The 13,960-nt window shown below is 37.1% G+C and overlaps 1 protein-coding gene across 2 annotated transcripts in view; it reads right to left on the reverse strand.

The window, feature by feature from the left end:
- The window catches only part of LOC150099419 (endoplasmic reticulum-Golgi intermediate compartment protein 3-like), a 179,384-nt gene that overhangs the window by 19,366 nt on the left and 146,058 nt on the right, over positions 1-13,960 (reverse strand). The gene's annotated exons all lie outside the window — the stretch shown is intronic.

Below are 13,960 nucleotides of genomic sequence, written 5' to 3' on the forward strand. Positions count from 1 at the left end.
ACACTTATAAATTGATCACTGAATACCTCAACAATGTCTTCTGCAGCAGTTACCATTCTACCAATTTCATCCCTTAACTTCATCTTTCCATGATCATTCTTTCTTCTACTTGTCACATATCTAAAAAACTCTAGGGTTTTTCTTAGTCTGATTTGCCAATTTCTGCTCATACTCTACTTTTGTTTTCTTTACTAACTGAGTCACTCTCATGGTTTGTTCTTTATATTCTTCATGTGACTGATTATCATTATTCATCTTGTACTTCTTCCAAAGTACTTTCTTTTTCCAGATTTCATGCTTAAGATCCACATTCATCCATTTTACACCTACCTTATTCAGCCCTTTGGCCTTTGGGACACATTCATACATTGATGCTGTTATGTATTTCTTTGTAAGTTCCCATGCAGCATTTATTTCCTTACCACTCAACTCCTCGTTCCATGTTATTGTTAAACTGTGAATGAAACTATGTTGTGTATTTTGTCTTTTTCATTCACATTTAACATTGTTTATTATATATTAATCATGACTTGTATAAAAGTTATTTATTAATCCTTATTTAAGAATTATTATTTAAGTGTTTATTCTGAATTTTATCAGCTATTAATTAATTAAACAATAATATATGTATAAATTATTGTGACATATAAATATTGTAACGTGAATATTATTATAGTTATCTGTGTACAAAATGAAAGAGTTGATAATATTTTATTTATTGTGTTTTTATTAACTCAATGTAGTGGTATAGCCTTATGTAACATTAACAGAAATGTTTACGTTTATTTGTTGTCATGGAAACGCATGAAGTAAACGAGCGCGAGTGGAACAGAGCGTGAGCTGGGAAAAGAATAAAAAAATAAATGGAAGGTAACAAGTAAAGAAAGAGTTGAGACGGAATTTTTGGAAGTGAAAGGAAGCAAGGGTATAAACTACAGAAGTGGAAGTAAATGAAAGGTTCTCAAGGGCAGAAGTTAAAAGGGATAATATTTATATGCGAGCAAAGATGAAGTGAATCTTATAGTTAGCTGAAGGTGAAGTCAGCAGTAATAATAAAAGGAAATTAATGCCGTAATCGGATAATATAAAAAACTGGACTTTCAGTGAAGAATTATGAATAAATCCAGTTAGTCTAGAATTGCGACTTATTTCTAATTTGCCCTAAGGAGAACTGCACAGAGTTTAAGTGGTTATTAAGTGGTAACAAGGATAATTAAAGTACCCTAAAATTGATGTCTAGAGGTGTGAAGCGTGATTGATAGTGTTTTAGTTATAACTGTGAAGAAGTCTTATAGATGTGTTTTAAGAATAATAAACACATTTTGAAAGTATACTCACAACGTGATTGATGTACTAGGAACTGTTTCTGGTAAGGACTGTCATATTGATTTATTTCAATGCATGAGGAATTGAGTGTTAGTTACGCTACGTTTAACCTAACTTTAACTGTGGCAATTCTTCGAGATTGGGAATTGAAAATAAAAAAATTGCTTGAGAGATATTTACAGCAATTAGTGCCTGTGTTGTTCTTAAGCGTATGGCATGGTTGAGAATTGCGTAAAAACTGATTAGATAGGAAGTTCTATTATATTTAATTAAGTGTAGGAACTTTGTGACTCAGAAACTGAGAAAGTGTATGTGAAGGTTTGGAAGATTGAACTAATATGATTGACTTGACGTAATGTTTAACTTGATTTTATTGTTTAAAATTTGAAGTAGAATTTATGTATGTGTTATATAGCTTATATTAAATGTTTTATTTTGTTAATCTAATTATTGTGTTTGCCTGAATTCCTTTTTATTGCACCGTTCACAAAAATTCGAATCTTGCGGGAATCCCAAGTAGAAAACAAATACTTCGGCCAGAATGAATGAGGAGACTGCTAACTAACTTTGAATTGATCCTGCTATTTTATATAGACTTATCTAAGGATAGAGTGGTGCAGTATAATAGAAATTTCTCTACCCTTGGATTGGTGATCAATTTACAATTAGTTGTATTTTATTTTATGAAAGTGGCTTAAACAAGATGGTGGATTCGAACATGAAGGAAAGAACGTCACGACATTATAGCTCGAAGTTGTCTGCTAAGCTTGTCATAATCACCAGCCTTATAATTCCACATATATCCTTTCCTCGCAAAAGCCTGCATATGACTAGCAACACTGGTGATTACTTCATGATCACTTTTACCAACTGGAGGAAAATGTGAAACCCCCTCTAACAATTACATCCTCTGATGAAATGATCACATCTGGAACTCTTGATCCTCGCATGCCTTCCTTTACGTGCTACCTGAGATAGTTATCTTTCAAGAACGCAAGAAATTCACTTTCCTTATTCCCAAATGCTATCTCTTCATTCCAATCTACACCCATAATTAAATTAACCCATAATAATTACCCTTCCTTTGTTCACTAATCCAAGTTGTTTATACATTTCTTCATCACCACCTTCCCAGGCCTATAGCAACATCCAACTAAATATGTCTTCCTCTCAAACTCCACGTTACACCACACTGCCTCATAACCATTGCCACTATTTTTCCCTTTCACGTCTACCTTATGTGGACTTAATTCCCCCTATCATCAGCAGCCCCCCCCCCTTCCTGCCCTTTCTATCCTCACGAAAAATACTGTACCCTTCCATTTCTATTCCCGTTACGATATTATCTTTATTCAACCATACTTTCATTTCACTTATTCCAATGATTTGGGGGCGAATAAACTCAATCACTGAAACCATTTCATCCCCTTTATTTCTGATACTTCTGGCATTGTAAACAAACACAACAGTTCATTTTTAGGTCTATAGCCAGTCCTATCCAAGTCACATGTTGGTTGTGATTTCCCCACTACACCTGCCAAATCACCTTTATCACCACTTACCACATATACCTGCTCAGTCTCCACTTCTCCACCCGCATTGCAATATACTCCATCTTCATACACACATTCACTGCCACTTTTGACATTCACTCTCTCTCTCTATGCCATGTCTCCCTGTCCAGCCGAGCTCTCCCCGTTTCCCTGTTCCTCTTGAATTCCTGTTCTCTCTTCCTCTCTCACACTACTACTGTTTCCACTGCCAAGCACTGCTGTCACTTCAGTACCACTCTCCTGATTTTTCTCTTCATCTCTTCCTTCTGATCTCTGGCACACATCACAAACTGTACTATACTATACTATACTTTACTTTCATCCTATACACACTATACTTTCATCCAGTGCACTCACTCCAAAGCCATTTAAATACAACCCATCACACCTGTATAATTTCATTCTTCCCTCAAACACATGCCATACATCCACAAACTCCGCCCTTCTCCTCACACAGCTCCGCCAACATACCATTCATGACTTTGGCTCTCCGTCACAACAAATCATCATCATACCTAGGTAACACAGACAATCATTCCTACTACACGATTATCTTTCACTCTTCTCAATAGCCTCCAGATATTTGCCCTCACATCCTTCTTATGTCCAGTTAGATCATTCATCCCTACAATCACAACTAACTCTCTTGCTCGTTTCTTCCTCATGTCCAACGACTTAATTATCGTACTCATTCTCCCACCCGGATAGCAGACTTATGGACCCGGTCAGTAACCAGCCCTCTAATTATGGCGTCTCCATATACTGGAATCACTTGTCACTTCTTTTACTCTTTGTTCTTTCATTCTGATTTCTTGCATACTTTCATTAATTTCCACTAGATGCCTAACATCACTCAACATATTCTTCATTTCATTTTTCATTTCCAATATCTGTTTCATTAAATCTTGCATTCTGACAACTTCACTCTATATCTCGCAACCTCTCGATCGGCTGCACTTTGCTTCCTTTTCCTCATTCATACTTTCTTTCACCCCCCCCCCCTTATCACTAACTTTCGCTTGTACATTTTTACATTCTTTCACTCCTTCAGTTTCTCCAACTTTCATTTCATTTCCGTTTTTCGCAACTTTCACTTCTACATTCCTGCATTCTTTCACTCCATCAGTCTCTCTATCTTTCATTTCATTTCTGTTTCTTTCATGTACACTATCTATATTTTCAGTGAGTTTCACATTCTGTGTATCATGGTCCAACAGTATATTGCACTTACGATATACTGTTACGATATATTATATAAATTAAAGATGCCAAGAAATTATATTCTTGTTTTAATGCTTTATCCAAGTGTAAACAAACAAAGTTTGCATGAGAAGTAACTTCACGACTGGGCAACTTGTATATAGAGGCTAATGACTTCACATCACTTGCCTTATTATTCCATAATGCAATCAGAACTCAATAAAGGTTGCAACCAAAACCTTTTGGCTACTTGTATATGGAAATATGACCTCTGCATTACTTCAACCCTGGTATCACTTCTGGGTCTAGTTCCCACTGATGAGACCTCAATAAAGGTCGAAATCGGTCTGGGTAGTGACCCTTCCCGTAATGCACAGCATTTATACATGTCCATAAGGATATGATTATGGGAGTCTTAATTGCAACCAAAGAGAATATTTTTTGAAAAGTGAAATACTGAGTATAGAATAAGACTGATACAATTCAAAATACGTGACTCAACATTACCAAAAACTAGTGAAGTATGCCTGGAAGAGTAAAAAATGTGATCTGGAACAAATGAAAACCCATGTGCTAATGAGATGTGTTTAATTTAGGTTGTGAAATACAGTACCACCCCAATATATATTTCAACATGGTGTGTACATATGTTGCATTACAGAAGCAGTCATACTGTAAAAATTTATCAAAATTTAAATAAGATTTTGCATAGTACATCCTAAATTCATTCCTAACAGTTTTAACTAATCACATACAGTACAAATTAATGCTGCACCCCCCCCCCCCCAACCAAACCTGAGATTATAAATGATTGTATTGTATTAAATTTTCCAAATAACCAACTTGAAAACACAATTAAATTTTTTATTTACTCTAACTGTTTCACAATATTGCTTTGTTATGAATATGAAGTACAATTACAACTGTTTCAGAAGACTCTTCATATTTTCATAAATGCAATGTATGTCATTTTGGTTTGCTGCCAGAGAATGACAACCTTCATTTGTAATGGGGAACCAATGTCTAAAACTTCAACTGGCACACTTTTAAATTTCAGTGATCAAGGTAAATGAAATGGCAGGGTCTTCCCCATAAGGAGGGAGTAGATAAACAGTCCTTAGGGAGGCAGTTGAATGTAAGAATGAATATAATATGCCCAAGCAAATAAGGATAACAAATCAGAGTGGGATAGTTAATATAAGGCATCATTATAAGGGGTTGGGGCTAATGGGGGTTTTAAATTCATGAACACTAATGCTAGGAGTATCAGGAACAAGAAGGAAGAGTTTTTGGCCATGGTTGGTACTTCCAGACCACAGGTTATTGGTATTAGTGAAACATGGCTGACTGTAGATGATACAGCTAGTGGGATTGAATGTGATGGGTATAGTGTGTTCAGGAATGACAGGGAGAATAAAATGGGGGGAGGAGTATTGTTGATGATAGCTGATGAGCTGCAGCCAAGGAGAATAGAAGTTGAATTGCAGGATAGAGAAAAGAGCACATTTGAGGCCATTTGGTGTGAGATTGTGGCTAGCAGAACTAAATATACAAATTGGGTGCTGCTATAGACTAGGTGATGGAAAAGATGGTGGTGACAGTATGCACAAGCAAATAGAAGAAATGAGTGGAAGGAGGGTGATTATTATGGGAGATTTCAACTATGGTCGCATTGATTGGAGTGAGGAGAGGACACACGGGAGGAAGGAATTGGATTTTATGCAGTTATTAAGGGATAACTATCTGCGACAGCATGTAATGGAAAATACTAGGGGTCAGAGAGTGCTTGACCTAGTAATTACATCTGAGGATTTGGCTGTAACAAATATGACCACATTGCCACCAATCGGTGAGAGTGATCATAGGGTCTTGACTTGGGATGTGGCTAAAGGTGTAGAATTTTCAATTAAGACAGGGTACATGTGGAATTATCGGGCTGGAAAGTATGACAAGCTTAGGAGTTTAATTGGTTCAGTGCCATGGCATGTACAACTGCAAGGACTAGAAGTTGATAGTGCATGGGAGGTAGTTAAGAAGTGTTTGCATGAAGCAATGGCTGACTGTATACCTAGAGTGCGAATAATAAATAAAAAGGGGTTAAATGGATAAATAACACCATTAACCTTGAGCTGCAAAAAAAGAAACAACTATGGAGGGAATTTAAGGAGAAAGGTGACCGACAGGCACACGAACGGTATAAAGCGCAGGCCAGAAGGGTAACGAGTGTGGTAAGAAAAGCAAAAAAGGATTACGAAAGAACATTGGCCATGCAGGCTAAAGAGAATCCTAAACAGTTTTTAGATATGTAGCAAGTAAAAGGAAAAATGTACATGGCAGAATGATTTTAAAGAATGCCGATGGTAGGGAGGTAACTGAATCAGTTGATATAGTTGAGTTACTGAGTGAGCACTTTGCAAGAATATATCATCCATGTGGGGACATTGCAAAAACGAATGTACCAGTAGATTATACGGGAATTGTGGTGAATGAAGTTGAGGTGAGTAGTATATTGTTTAACCTCAATGTCAATACATCTGTAGGATTGGATGGTATACCAGCTCGTGTTGTACAAGAAGCAGCTAAAGAATTGTCAGTACCTTTGACCATTTTGTTTAATTTAAGTCTCGGGTCTGGCTTAGTCCCGAGGGGGTGGAAAGAGGGGAAAATAGTTCCACTGCATAAAGGCGGTTCCAAGACTGCTGTTGTAAATTACCGACCGATTAGCATATCAGGAATCATTGTCAAGGTCTTAGAGAAATTAGTCAAGAAAAGAATACAAGATTGGATAGATGAAAATGGGATACTGTATTGGGGACAACATGGTTCTGTGAAGGATAGATCATGCCTCAGTAACTTGCTCACGTTTTATAACACAGTGACGGCTGAGCTGGATAGGGGTAATGGGTTACAGTAATACTACTGGACCTTGCCAAGGCTTTTGATAGGATACCACATAGAACCCTAATCAGTAAACTGGAGCAGATGGGGATAGATATAGGGTTGGTGAGATGGATAGGAGGGTGGTTGAAGGAGAGATACCAGAGAGTGGTTTATTCAGGAGTGGAGTCTAAAAGACGGTTTGTGACTAGTGGAGTGCCACAGGGCTCTGTTCTTGGACCACTGCTTTTCAATTTGTTCATCAATGATATAGGAAAGGATGTGAGAGGAAGTGTTCACTTGTTTGCTGATGATGCAAAGTTGGGTAGAGCAATTATGAGTGCACAGGATGTTAAAATTTTACAGGATGATTTGGATAGTTTGGAGGACTGGGCTAGGAAAAATGGATGTCAATTTAATGTGCCAAAGTGTAAGGTTATGCACTTTGAGGTGAAAAGAATAGCAGCAGTATATCGCATTGGTGGAACCGTACTCCAGGAGATTGATGAGGCCAGGGATTTGGGAGTGTTGGTGGATGGGGAATTGAAGTTTAGGGGGCACATTGCAAAAGTGACTAAAACAGCTCACCAAATCACTTGGCTTCTGAAAAATACTTTAACATGCAGAGACAAACAAGTTATTGTTCCTCTGTATCGAGCCTTGATAAGACTCCATCTGGACTACTGTGCCCAGTTATGGGCACCAGGGTTTCTTCGTGATGGGGAGGAAGTGGAGAGGATCCAGAGACGAGTGACCAAGATGATAGCAGGTCTGTGGAATGAACCTTATGAGAATAGGTTGAAGATTTGTGGGTTGCAGAAATTGGTCAATAGGCGAAGGAGGGGTGATATGATTGAGACATTCAAATTACTGAAGGGTTTCTATAAGATTGATCCAGAAGATATTTTTGAAAATATGACTGGTGTTGGGAGGACTAGGGGCCATGAATGGAAGCTGGGCAAGAGCATAGTTGACAAGGGTGTTAGAGCTAGGTTTTTTACTTGGAGAGTAGTGAATGAGTGGAATAAGCTTCCAGAGTCTGTTGTGGGTGCTACGACCGTGAATGAGTTCAAGGCAAGGTATGATAGATACTGTGTGAATGTTGAATAGTTGTTCTTGACATGATGTTAAGGCCTCCCTCGATGAGTCTGTCGATTCCTTGGAGTTGCCCAGAACAATAATAATAATAAGTAAGCAATGATTAAATGTAAATCATCCATCAACCAACTACAACACTAGACATAAACCTATCTGCTCATCTAACACTACTGATCTTTTCTTAACCAGTTTCCCCTTCTAAGGATACTGCAGAAGTCACTTCTCTTTCAGTAACTCAGACCATAACCTTGTACAGGTTTCATTTCTTGTGAAATACTCTTCTGTTTTGAGATTGTCTCTATCCTATCCTAATTTACACTCCCGCCACATCCTACAGAATAGGTTGGTTACTCCTTATTCCTGGATGTGTCCTATGCTGTAGAAGCATTATGTTTTCAAGGCTGGTTTTTCTGTAGGAGGAAAAACCCCAGATAAACTGGAGAGAAAAATCCTGCAGTCCACACCCAAGTCTGGCTAACTTGGCTATGTCTGAGAAAAATCCTAAGTTCCTTACGTCAGCAACGGGAATTGAACCCAGGACACTGTTTTCCCAGGCATATGGTTGCAAAGTGCATAGCCAATTGGCTATTCACTTGTCTCTATAAAGACATTTTTTATTCCGAGTGTTTAGTATTTACGCAAGGGTTCAATTCCAATTGGTGCAATGTTTCTTTTAGAATCCGGAAAATCGCTGACTCAAGACCAAATACAAAAAATATACACATTTAATAAAACTAAAACAATATATACACTTTAAATAAAATTACATAACTACAAAATACTGGATCCAAGGCCTTCTAAAAGAAATCTACACTTTAGAGATTTTCTTATCCAAAAATATTAAAATCATTCATTCTCTGACTCATCCTATTATTGGATTGTTTGATATATACTTAATCATGTCTACCAGACTAATACCTTGTTTTCACAATAACAAATTGTTCATAGTTCAGTTTCTATGTTAAGGCCTTTTTTTTGAAATAAAATTTTCTTCTTCTTTTCCATAGAATCCTTTTTTTAATCCTTTATATAGCATACCACATTATTCCATTCTGTCTCACTGAAGTATAAATACTCTTACCTCCTGCAGTTCTATTTGACACACAATTTACTAATTTTTGTACCAGAGGAAAAAGTTTCTTCTACTACTTCATAAATTGGCACATCTAAGTTCAACTAATTCTATTGCCTTTTCCAGTAGAAATAACAAATAGATCCGGCATCCTTAAGACAGATGAAACTTTCTAATCAGCATTTCCTTGAACATTCAATTAGCATGCTGACTACAATATCTTCTTTTATTTACAAAACACTTGTTGACAGTCTCAACTCCTTCAGTTTAAAGACTCGCAGTTCTACGATTCCTTTTCAGAATCTTGTATTAATATTCTTCCTACCCTCATTTAAAAATTAAAAAACTTCCTGAGAACAAAATTTCTCAGGTCTGTGTTCTTAAACTTCAGAACTTATTTTTTCTAAGAAGTTTACATATACAGAACATCCTGATACAGAACACTCTCTCTGTCAGCTGTCAATCACCCATCAAACTCCTCAGCAAGCATGCACACTTCATGTAAATGGCAAGCAAGAAGTTACGTATAATGGCTGACATGCTGTCTCCGTTAGCGTAAATAGAATGTCTAAACAAACCACTACAAATACCTCGACACTTAACGAAAGCAACACAACTTCAGAGTTTATTAAGTACATCAAAATTTCAAATGCTTTAATTTCATTTTGACAATAATATCAATAATGGGTACATCGCAAGTGCCAATGTGCATGTTATGAAACCAAAACTAATTTATTTATTTATTCATATGGAGTTTCCTCCCTTTTCTCTCCCGTCCCTATTGGGTCATCCCTCGACTTATGTCCGTTCAAGTTATGGCCTCTTGAAGATACGTCCGTGAGCCCATAATGGAATAAATAACATTTTTGGCTAAACTTTTGAACAAGATGCAAGCGAACATAAGGTAAAGCATGCACAGTGGCAACAGCGCTTTCAGCAGCAACCTCCCTCGGCAGTCGCATGTGTCTTCAACAGTTCATCTGTTGATTTTGTGTTTGAGAAATGGGTTATTTGTGTATTTATTGTTAAATATTTTGCAATGTTTTGTGCAACTTGGCCCTTACATGCACAATCAAAAAACCTAGTGAAGAATCACAGAAATTACAATCACAGTTTGTAATAGTGGTAAGCCCATCAATGTGATTGCACGACTTCAGATGGTCTCATTTTACAGTGACGACCGTTTTGAAAAATACGGATAAAATCGTAGAGGCTGTGAAAGGATCTGCTTCCATTAAATCGACGATAGTGATGAAGCAATGACAAGGTCCTATCGGTGATATGGAAAAGCTACCTGCATCATGGATAGAGAACCTGAACCAAAAGCACATACCCCTTAGCACTGTGACCATAACCACTAAGGCACTAAGTATCTTCAACATGTTGAAGGATAAAGCAAGATCCGATTACGACTACAAATTCAACGCTTCTTCTGGTTGGACGAATGACCTCTCAATAATGAGTGGCATATGGAAAAAGACATTAAAAAGGTTTGTACATGATTTTGGAAGTTTGTAATAGTGGGCCAAGCAAACAATCTGAATCTCGAAGTGAATGATGATGACATAATTCAACTCACAGAGAGTTGACCAACGAAAAATTGGTCGAACTGGAGGAACAATTGTTGCAGCAGAAGAAAAATGAAAAAAGGAAGAGGGAAAAGACAAACAGGAAGAGGTAGTTAAACAATTTACAGTGAAGGGCCTTGCAGAAATGTTCTTTGCAGTTAGCGATGTTCTCAAAATGGCTGAAGACATGGACCCCTATGTTGAACGCTACTTAATAATAGAAACAAAAGTAAACAATGCGTTTGCTTGCCATGAACAAATTTATGATGCAAAGAAGAAGAGGAATAAGCAAAGCAATTTGGACATTTTCATCAAAAAAATAAAGGTTACACCAGAAGAGCCACAGACTGATCATTCACACAGGGAAAGTAATGAAGTTGTGATTGTGGAGGAAGATTTGGGTGATTATTCTCCTGTTTTATAGTGGCAGTAACACACACAGTACAGTTTTATAATAAGGTTTAAAAATTAAAATGACAGTATACTTATTACGGTTAAGTCCCTAACCCCTATAACTCTGTGGATTTAATGTATAGACTTACGTCCTGCTGGATGGAACAGAACCTGGACGTAAGTCGAGAAATGACTGTACTAAAACAAACAATTTGTAAAAATATTGATAAATTTAAATTATGATTATTTTTTACACTTCCACCCCTCAGCCATTTTTAACCTCATATTCTTTGGCATTACAATGGCACAAAGTGTCATGATCTCTGAAACTTCAACTCCTTTACCACAGTCAGGCTATTGTTTCCACTCTCTAGATCCAAACAGAAGTAGTTGCTCTGATTAAAAAAATTATCCATATTGAAATAAAATTCTCCACCCCACTCAAAATTCCAAATATTATCCAAGTCCTGATTTTTCTATGAAGTGTGCCAGACAAAGAACAAGCCAGCATATTGCAAGTAGCTTGACACAAAGCTCCGTTTTCATTATTTGAAACTAGAGTTTTCACCATTCTCTCATCAGATGGCAACAGTGTTACAAAACCTAAAAAACAAAGCTGGCCTACTAGCATTCTTCTCTTCCAACAAGTGGCTGAAAGTAATATGGGAAATTGGAAGTAATTGGAAGTAAGAAGAAGATATTGTATGGAGATTTGATGACAAGAGGCATACTTAATGAGAATGTAATGAAAGCATGTTTCTCAGGTGCAAAGATCAAGGATGTTAATGAAGCTATTAGTCTGCAGAAGGGAGAAGTAAATGAGCTGATTGTTTTGGCAAGTACCAATGATTTGAAAGCTGAGTAACATGCAATGAGAGAAGATATGAAAGAGTTGCTGATAGAAACAAAACAGATGAACGAGAAAGCAAAGACTGCCTTGGTATGACAAGACCAAATTGGGAAAAAGGATCATGATTGCTAATGCGCAGGAGGAATAATGTACAGTTTATAAATGTATCGAATGAATTTGATGAATGAAAGGATTTGTAAATGCTTGATGCACTTCATTTGAATAGTTTAGTGTTAGATGGTTGGAGAGAGAGTGTTATTCATTGAGACGATGGAAGTGCAAAATCAGTGAAACTAGAGCTAATGGGGGAGGGGGGATGCAGCCAAGCGAGAGTTCAGCCACCCCTGGGATATATATGTGTGTGTGTATACAAAAATGATTATGTACATGTAGTTTCACAGCCTTCAAATCTAAATGGGTTGGTAATTATATTGTGCAAGGATAATCGTAGGCCCAAGAGGATGTTGAAATGCATGTATGTGAACCAAAAGTATCAAAAAATAAAGAATAGGAGTTTTTGGCACCAGTCAGCTCAATTTGGCCAAAAATGATCAGCATCAGTGAACCTTGGTGATAGAAAATGATACAGGTACAGAATATAAGAGGTAATGCATTTTCAGGGAATATAGAGGAAATAGGACATGAGGGAAAAAGGGTACTGCTAATGATAGCTGAAGAATTTTGACTTAAACAAAAACAGAATTTACAGAGGATATTAGGTACGAGAGAGAGAGAGAGAGAGAGATGGTTCATTTGAGGCTATCTGGTGTAAGAAAGAGGTCAACAAGACTTAAAATATATTGTTGCATTGCTGCTATAGACTAAGGGGATTGGATGATAAGAAGATTTGGATGCCATCTATCAACAGATTATCACAATGAGTGCAGGCTGAGCAATTATGGGGGACTTCAACTATGGAAACATAGATTGGAAGGAGGAAAGGGCACTGTATAAATGGAATTTATATAGTTACTGAGGGATAATTGCCTGAAACAGCATGTGATGGAGGGGACCAGGGGTTTGATAGTGCTGGATTTAGTAAAGCATCAGAAGATGTATTCAAAGCCAAGGTAAACATTCTGCTTCCAACTGGGGAAAGTGACAATGCAGTCATGTTCTTGGAGGTTGTTAAATCTGGAATTCTCAGTTAGGAAAGGGTTTATGTGAAAGTACAAAATTGGTGATTATGAAGACCTAGAAAGCAGCTTGGACCAGTATAATGGCTTAAGAAGCTACAAGGAAAGAATGTCAGTAGTGCACAGGAAGTAGTCAGGGACTGTTTGAGAGAAACAGCAGCATGCTGCATATCCAGAGTGAGGAGGATAAAGTAAGTGGGGATTAAGTGGATGAGCAGAAATATAAAGCAGGTAGTGGGAAAAAAAAAACATTCTGGAAGGAATATGAAGAAAAAGTGATCAGCATATTCATGAATAGTACAAAGTGCAGTCAAGAAGAGTGACTAGTATGATAAGAAAGACTAAATCCAACAATGAGAGAAAATTAACTTAGCAGGTCAAACTAAATCCAAAGGAGATTTTACGCTATGTAGCAAGTAAGAGGAAAAATGATCATAGAAAGATAACTTTAATTAACGCCAATGGTAAGAAGGATAAAAAGGAAGAAATAGTTGCATTACTTTATGATCACTTTGCAAGAGTGTATCATCCTAGTGGAGATTTTGAATTTGTTGATGTGACAAACTGTTATGAGAATTGAGGTAGGCAAACTGGAGGTGCTCAGCATAATGAAAAATATCAATGTGAATATAGCAGTGGAACTGGTACACTTGACAAAGTTATTTAACCCAAGCATCAGCTCTGGAAGGTCCCAAGGGAATGGAAGGAGGGAAAGACAGCAATAGCAAATTACAAACCAATTTGTATCTCAAGAGTGGTGATTAAAGAATTGAAAAAGTTGGTTGAAGGTAAAATCAAGGAATGGGTGGACAGGAATATAATACTCCATGGCAGGCAATGCAGCTTTGTAAAAGATAGGTCTTGCCTTAATTTACTCACATTTCAAA

Source organism: Typopeltis vanoorti, chromosome 14, assembly GCF_054136105.1.
Source record: "Typopeltis vanoorti isolate ZY-2024b chromosome 14, IOZ_Tvanoo_1.0, whole genome shotgun sequence".
Classification (NCBI taxonomy): Eukaryota; Metazoa; Arthropoda; class Arachnida; order Uropygi; family Thelyphonidae; genus Typopeltis; species Typopeltis vanoorti.